The sequence below is a fragment of the Propithecus coquereli genome, unplaced genomic scaffold (genome assembly GCF_000956105.1).
Source record: "Propithecus coquereli isolate 6110/MARCELLA unplaced genomic scaffold, Pcoq_1.0 Scaffold167, whole genome shotgun sequence".
In the NCBI taxonomy this organism is placed as follows: Eukaryota; Metazoa; Chordata; class Mammalia; order Primates; family Indriidae; genus Propithecus; species Propithecus coquereli.
Window position 1 is genome coordinate 2,690,770 of NW_012141302.1, and position 8,839 is coordinate 2,699,608.

General features: G+C 38.5%; 1 protein-coding gene across 1 annotated transcript in view; it reads left to right on the forward strand.

The window, feature by feature from the left end:
- HECW2 (HECT, C2 and WW domain containing E3 ubiquitin protein ligase 2) overlaps positions 1 to 8,839 on the forward strand; it is a 211,165-nt gene that overhangs the window by 199,251 nt on the left and 3,075 nt on the right. The gene's annotated exons all lie outside the window — the stretch shown is intronic.

Genomic DNA, 8,839 nt, shown 5'->3' on the forward strand with positions numbered 1-8,839 from the left:
GTTTCTTCATATACACAGACACACACAAATTTAAAGACAAAAATACAGTCGTACTGTATATACTGTTAATAGCCTGCTTTTTTGTTTATCACATATCACTAATCATAAATATCTTTCCATGTCATTAAATATTACTCAACAATATCATCAATAATTCAGTTTTTCCTCCACCGGTACAAAGAGCATTGTCTACTATCAAAGTGAATTATTAGCTAGTCCACAGGAAAATAGCTGTGAGTCCTGAAATACAATCTCACTTTCCTCAATTTAAAAAAAAAGTCAGAAGAAGAGAAGGACCCTTTGGTGCCACCTCTTTCCTAGTTTTCTTTGCGACATTCCTCAAAGAAATTTGGTCTCCCCAGTTCCCCACCACCTGCTGCTCAGCTGAGGTGGCTTTTCCTTTGGGAGGGAATTGGCAGAAGATTCCCACACAACAGTCTGCTCCACAGTTTAATCTCTGATACAAGGTCCTCTTCAACTCCTGGCCCCTCTGCCTTCCCACTTTATTTTACCATTGAATCAGCGTGTACTTACAAAAATATGCCAGAGATAACTCCTAATATCACTATATTGAAGATCCTTGAATGTGATATACCTTTTGGATTGGTCTTTACTTCAAGAGTTGGGTACATTTATCATAAAAACAGATTGTATCTAAAAAGGGACTCTTAAGTACTTAATGTAAAAAGTCAAGCTATTGAAAGAGTTTGTGATTATTTAATGGAATGAAAGGAGGTTTAGTTGCTGCTGCAACAGAGGATAGGATTGTCCAAGTCAAACTGGCTAATGGTCTTTGAGAACTGTTTCACAGGTCGTATTTTAAAATGTATATTTGTGGATGGCAAATATTGCAACTGTTAAAGAATGCTTATCCCCTCAAGAGTGAAAACTAGTTTGGGTTCATCTCCTTCCACCAGCCTCGTCTACCACACCATCCCCACTCACCTTGCCTACAGTCACAGCCTGCTGCCTAAACACCTTCTGTTTCTCCTCTGTACTCCCTGTCATTCATTCATTCTGCACTCAGCAACCACATGTCAGGGTCACCTCCCTCCCTTGCTTACACCCTCCAGTGGCATAGAATAAAATCCAAACTCCTTCCTAAGGACTTCGGGGTCGTGGCCCTGGTCTGGCCTCTCACTCCTACTTCAACATGCACACTCTCCCCCGACTCATGACAGTCACTGGCCTCCTTCTAGCTGTTCCCCAAACATGCCAAACTCAGTTCTGCCTCAAGACTTAGGGACTTGCTGCCTGGAACCCTTTTTTGCTGTTTGTTCACGTGATTGACTCTTTATCTTCCCCAAGGACTCAGCTTAGACACGATTTCCTCTGAAAGGCCCACCAGGCTTCTGCCCCCAGGGCACCTGTCACTCGGTCACACTTTATTTCCTTAATAGGACTTATCTCAATTCAGTCATCATGTTTACGTGCTGGTTTACTTGTTGATTATCTGTCTCCCCTTCCAGAATATAACCGTGTGAGAATAAGGAGCTTGTTTGAATTAAATGTGGCTTTCCTCCTAGCTCTGAGCCCAGTACCTGGCACATAGTAGGTACTCCAAGAATATTGTTTTTAGTGAATTCTTAAACTTGAGTGATGACTTTGGACCACTGTATACAAGATCTTCCAAAATCACTTATGTATCTCTGTATTCTCATCTGAAAAGTTGGGATAGATACTAGTATTTACATTATGAAGTTGTTTTGAAGATTAAATAAGATAGCATGGGCAAAGTGCTTAAAATAAGACCTACCACATAATTCAATAAATTTAGCCTTTATTACTATTGTTCGTAATATCTAGCCTTCAAGTCTAGCCTGGTTTTTCACACTCTTCAGGTGCATGAGAAATATGCCACATTCACCCAGGATATTTATATTCTATGTGGACTTCCAAGAGTCTCCATCCTGGAACTGTTCTTACTGGGATCTCTTCCACTGAGTTTAAATTCTTACATTTAAAAAGTATGTACTCTGCATCTTTCTCCAGAGGCATCCACAAGTGAAGAAGTCACTTTCTCAGAATGCATAGTTTGAAGAGTTTCTTCTGCTAGTTATACCCAGGTACAGAAATTCCCATATAGTAGCATTCCACATTGTATTTATAGATCCAGGTGCATTTTAACCAAGGTGACCTGATGAGACTTTGGAATAAGATGTTAATTAGTTAATAGACCTAATTCTTCTAGCCAGTCTATAAATAACTCATCATGCATTTACTGTGTGCAAAACCTTGCAAGAAATATATTTAATAAATTGATCTCTGTCTGTGTGGACCTTAAATGTGTTTAAGGAAGGGAAGTAATGGATATTTACACGAACAGATAACCAATATCATTGGCCCTCAAGTGGCATATGACAAGTAATAGTTGGACTAGTAAGTACCATAGAATTCCTTTCCTTGAGTTCACATTTATTGACCACTTGGTGAGGGTCAGAAGTTGTGCTGTGCCACCAGACGTTACACAAATATCTGTGACCTAGTCTTAGCAGGAATTCCTGCTCTAAATCTCCTGGTCTAAAAAGATATTAATGAGAATATTCGAGAAATTATGAATATTTTTAAAATCCTAACAGAAGCTTTAATTGTATTAATAAAGCTACGTAGGCTAACAAAACTATCATTGGATTCCTTTCACTGAATTTTATCACTCTTGCAGGATTGGTAAATTTGGATTTTTCATGCTGATTTCAAGCTCTGAATTCATCATCTGTTCCCTACTCATTCCTTATATTCCCTGCCTTGTTTAATGGCACCCCTGCCATCCCACTCTGCACACCCAGTCACTAGCTCCCTTTCATCCATGAAGTAAATAGAAAAGGTCTTTGCATGAACACACCTTGTTTCTGATGTGGCCCTGCCTCCCCATCTGGCCTCAGGTCCAGCCTTGGGTCCTGTCACCTGGGCACTTGCCCTTCTCAGGTTTCCCGATGATGCAAAACACTTTCTCATGCTTCTGAGGCATCTTCTGGAAACATCCTTCTCCTTATTGTTGATCCAGAAAAACACTGCACACCTACAAATCCTTCAAGCCTTCAGACAAATGCTGTCCTCTATAAAGCCTTCCCTGACTCTGCTGAGCAGATTGTAACTCATTGGGTTATGATTGTTTGCATGCGGGGCCACTAATTCTCCCTACGAATCTTTGGGATTGATGAAGCAAAGGTGTCTCCTAGTCTTCTGGAGAATGCACCCCTGGGCTAGGGCTCACAGTTTGGCGAACAGAGCTAAAGTAAGACTGGATTTTAGTGCCCACTCACTCCAGGCAGATCCCCTAGTACAGTAGACCCTTGAACAATGTGGGGGTTAGGGGTATGTAACTTTTGACTCCCCCAAAACTTAGCTTCTAACAGCCTACTGTTGACCGGAAACCTTACACAAAACACATATTTTGTATGGTCTATGTATTACATACTGTATTCTTACAATTAAGTAAGCTAGAGAAAAGAAAATATTATTAAGAAAATTAAGGAAGAGAAAATATGTTTACTATTCATTAAGTGGAACTGGATCATCGTGCAGGTCTTCATCCTTGTCATCTTCACGTTAGTAGGCTGAGGAGGAGGAGGAAGAGGAGGGGTTGACACTGCTGTCTGAGGGGTGGTGGTTCATCTGTGAGTTTTTTCAAATTGTTGCATATCTCCAAAAAATTTTCCACATATATTTACTAAAAAAAATTGGGGTATAAGTGGACTCGTAGAGTTCAAACCCCTATTGTTCAAGGGTCAACTGTATAGAGCAAAGGCTGCACAACCTTTAGGAGGTCCATTTACCTGTGTAGTTTGCTGCCAGAGTGTAAACTCCTTAAGGACAGAGACCAGACTCATCTACCAGAGGACAGCTCAATGCCTGGCATGCAGTATGTGCTTAGTAAGTGTTCAGTTTTATTCACTAGAATACTTTGTATGGAAACAACAAGCTTTCAAAATATGGGATATTCAAAGAGGAAAATAATAAAAGATGTTCTACAGGTGAAAGAGCTTGGGTTCTGCATGAACACCGATTGGGCCCTGGATTAGGGGGCCCTGGAAAGCCAGAGAAGAAGGGGAGGAAGGGGAGGAGGCACCAGAACCTCTGTCAATGCACAAAGGAAGTCCAGCTTCACCTGTCCCACAGTCCAGCTCCTGGCCCTCCCTGCTTCTTCCTCCAGTAGCGGCTGACAGCTAGCACCACATGCGCACCCCATTCCCTTGGGGGAAGCCTGTGGACACACTTTCAGAGAGGTAGAATTTGGACTTGGCAGATAACTTAGATCAGGAATACTCACATTTACAAAGAAATCTTGACAATGAAAAGTAATACGTTCCAAAATTCCTTAGGAATTCTCCAGAGTGCTTCTAAGTTTTTGTTTTTTTGATTTATTAATTACTTGATGAAATGGTAGGTATAGGAGTAAGAAAAATGAAATTTGCAGGGTTAGGCACCATTGCCAATTAAAAATAAGAGAGTATTAACACTTTCTAAGTTATAATGCAAATAAAAAGGATTTATTTGATGCAAAGACATTTTATTTCTAGGACTACATCTAGTAGATAAAATGTGGCCCATGGTTTTCTCCTCCCTTTCTCTCCCTTATTTTAAGATTTTGATGGTAATCTCTTCTTTGTCTTATATTTTGGATTCTTATAAAGTACCAAAAATGGCTTCTGGAAAAATGCGGAATAAATGAATAGGTAAGAACATTGACACACACCCAGAGAAATACATTAATGAATGAACCAATCTATGGAAATATAGACATAATTGTGATACTTTTGGCTCACTGGATTTGAATAATTGACCTATCTATAGGAAAGGAAAAAGTGTAAGAATATGACCTCCTGGTGAACATTTAAGGAATCCAGAAAGCACCAAGAGATCTATTAAGTCAGATCAGATGTCTGGAGAGTTTTTAAATCTTCTTAATATTGATGCCAGCATGATTTCCCAAAGATGGGTTCAGACCTGCTCGCCTTCAGTGGTTCTGGCTGCATAGATTAAAATGAGGTAAACTCATTATAGCTTTAGTGTGGCTGGCTTTGAAAGATTTGAAAAATGTTCTTTTATTGAGACTGAATAGCTGGATGTGCTTTTGCTGCCAATATCAACACAGTCCCAGGGCCCTCCTGTTATTTTCTGCTAGAGTTTTCTTAGGACATGGAATGGGGCGGGAGTGGGGGTGTGAAAAGCCTCAGAGAATTGTGTTTTGCTTTGTTTTTTTTCTTTTTCTGTTCTTGGCTCATACAGCAAGTTGGTGGTAAATATTGGGCAATTTATTTAACCACACTATTCCTCAATTTCCTTATTAGCAATGCTGTCTTGTTTATAAGGAGTTTTGAAATTTTTGCAAGCACACAAAACACTGGTGCAAATATCCAATGCAGATATCTTATTTCTGAGCCACTTGATGCCTTTCCAGTAGTGGAGACCACCTGCATCAGACTCACTTGGAGTGATTGCTAAAATGCAGATCCCCAGGCCCCCAGACCTTCTGAATTAGAATCTCACAGGGTGCAATCAAAAATCTCCATTGTAAATAAGCTCCTGGAGTGATTCTGAGGCACTTCAAAGTATTCCTTTGAGTATCTCTGCTTTCTGTTAAGTCTGAGATTGAACTAGATGATTTGATCACTTGAAAATCCCCTGGTATCTCCCAAGATTTTCTGGACTGACCCAATCTTGGCCATTTTCCCCCAGAGCTACTGCATATTCTGATTGAGTCCCTCATTTAAAAAATATCTGAAGCTTTATTTTGCCAATCCCAGTCCTCAAAATGTATGTAATCTCGTAGGATGTTGAGGTCTAGCAGTTCCTAATCAGGGGTGAGATGAAATTAACACACAGTCTCCAAAAGTAAAAGAATAGTTCCAGTGAGCCTTTGTCTCCCTGCTTTCAGTTTAATGTTGGATTTCCCCAGGGAGACCCAAGGTTGAGGTCCTGTTCTTGATTTCGCCACTGACTCAGCTTTGACCTTGGAAAAACCATTTAATCTTTCTGCACAGTTTCCCCCTTCTACAATATATGCTTTCTCAATCCTAATGAAATACTTTCCAGAGGATCCGTTTAGTTTATTCAGGAAGAAAGTTATATCATGGTAACCATATGGTATGCAACCATATGTAAGGCAGTGATAGCCTTAGATTATGGATCAGTAATCATGATTATGTCTTACGACTAAAGAGTAGCAAAAAAGGTTGTCCAGTTCTTCCCTTTGTGCTGATTACTGAGGAGTACTCAGGCTTTTGGATTTACTGGATAAGGTACTATAGTATCTGCAAAGATACTACGGAAACTGCAGAGAGGCATGCAGACTTCCTGTTTCTCTCTGCTCAGAACTCAGGAAGAATGAAAGGACTGCTGCCTACTCCCAGCTTTGCTTCACTTCCTGCCCTTGATAGATGATTCTGCTATGTCACACCTAACATCATATTTGCCACCTTTTCTTGGACTGTTTCACTATTTGGAGACCCATTACTAGTTTTCTATTGCTGGAAAACAAATTACCACAAATTTAGCAGTTTAAAACAACACATATTTATTATCTCACTGTTTCCATTGGGGAGTTTAGCTCCAGGCACAGCTTAGCTAGGTCTTCTGCTCATTGTCTCACAAGGCTGAAATCAGGGTGTTGGCTGGGCTGCATTCTCATCTGGAGGGTCAACTAGGGAAGGATCTGCTTCCAAGCTCCCTTAGGTTGTTGGGAGAATTCATTCCCTGCAGTTGTAGAATTTATGATAGTTTGTTTCTTCAAATCCAGCCATGGTGAGAGTCTCCCTTTATTTTGTATCATGTATATGAATCAATAAGAAATCTGAAGGCTTTAAAAGATAAGTGGACTTAACACTCATTAGGATGGCTATTATTAAAAAAAAATAATAAGCGTTGGCAAGGATATGGAGAAATTGAAACACTTGTGCATTGTTGGTGGGAATGTAAAATGTTGCAGCCACTGTGAAAAACAATATAGTTGTTCCCTTAAAATATTAAAAATAGAATTACCATATGATCCAGCAATTCCACTTCTGGGTATATCCCCAAAATAATTATAAGCAGGGACTTAAACAGATATTTGTACACCTACATTCATAGCAGCATTATTCACAATAGCCAAAATGTGGAAACAACTCCTGTCCATCAGTGGGTGAATGGATAAACAATGTGGTATATACATGCAATGGAATATTATTCAGCCTTAAAATAGAAAGAAATTCTGAACCATGCTACAGCATGAATCTTAAAAACACTATGCTAAAGCGAAGTAAGCCATTCACAAAGGACAAATATTTTGAGGTATATGAGGTACATAGAGTAGTCAAATTCATAGAGACGGAAAGTAGAATGGTGGTTTCCAGAGGCAGGGGAGAAGGGGAAATGGGAGTTACTATTTAATGGATATGAAGTTTCAGTTTTGCAAGATGAAAAAATTCCAGAGATGGACAGTGGTGTTGGTTGCAGAATAATGTACATGTGTTTAATGCCACAGAACTGTGCACTTAAAAATTGGTTTAAATGATATGTTATATGTATTTTACTACAATAAACATATTAAAAAGAAAAGATAAACAGGCAAGGGTGATGATCTTGTAAATCACAAAACAGGAAATGTTACAAACAAGAGCAGACTTGAGGAAAGATGCTCAATCTTGTTGGTAACCAAAGAAATGAAAATTTAAAAATGATATTGTGGTTCCATCTTTGAGCCTAATGGGTTAATGTTATGTGTCTAATACACAAAGTCTAGCATATAATTATATTCAAAACATATTTCGTTTCTCTGCTTCTTGCTCTCCTTCTCCTAGAACAGAGAGAGAATCTTCATTTAATATTTTTATTCCAGTGTTTCACACAAGATGGATTTTAAACCATTCCTGGGACTCAATTTTAGTATGCTAGTTGAATTTTTTAAAAATTAAAACCTTTTCCTTGAGGCTCAAGTGTGGATTCCAGTATAAGGAGGTGTAAGAAGAATTATATTAAATGCAGTTCTGGAATGTTTATTGTATCAAAAAAAAAGGTGTCTTCCTGAAAAGATTAGTTAAGTGATTTCCACCCAATATATCCCAGAATTTATAGTAACAGGAGTGGTAAATTCTGAGTGAATACTATCTCTATGTTGTAAAACTGGTACAGATTGATCATCCATAATCCAAAAATCCTAAATACAAAATGCTCCACAGTCTTTTGAGCGCAAATATGACACCACAAGTGGAAAATTTTGTGTAACGAGGTCACAGTTAAAGTGCCATCAAAACTTTGTTTCGTGCACAAAATTATTTAAAATATTGTATAAAATTACCTTCAGGCTATATGTATAAGGTATATATGAAACAAATGAATTTTGTGTTTAGACTTGGGTCCCATCTCCAAGATATGTCATTATATATATGCAAATATTCCAAAAATTTGAAAAAATCCAAAGTCTGAAACATTTCTGGTCCCAAAGCATTTAAGGAGTACTCAACCTATGTTCTTATAACAGATCCCCTTTATGTTTCTATTTCTAATAAGCCATGTGGCCACATACCTGACTTATTATCTCTTTACTATCTCTTAGTATTCATGGGTCATTATTACTTTTGGCAATTTATTGATGGCAATTAAAGTAAATCTTTATGATGGTAATGAGATATAGCCAATAATACATCTATTACTAATTGATCAAACACTATGAGCCAGATGTTCTGTTAAGCATGTTTCTGTTATTTCACTTAATTTTCACATCCTTCTGAGACAAATTATATTATTCCCCTTTTACAGGTAAGAAAATTGAGATTTAGCATTTTAATAACTCACTCCAAATCCTCACTACTCCTGGTTGGTAGAGCTGGAATTCAAACCCAAGTCTGTCCAACTCCAA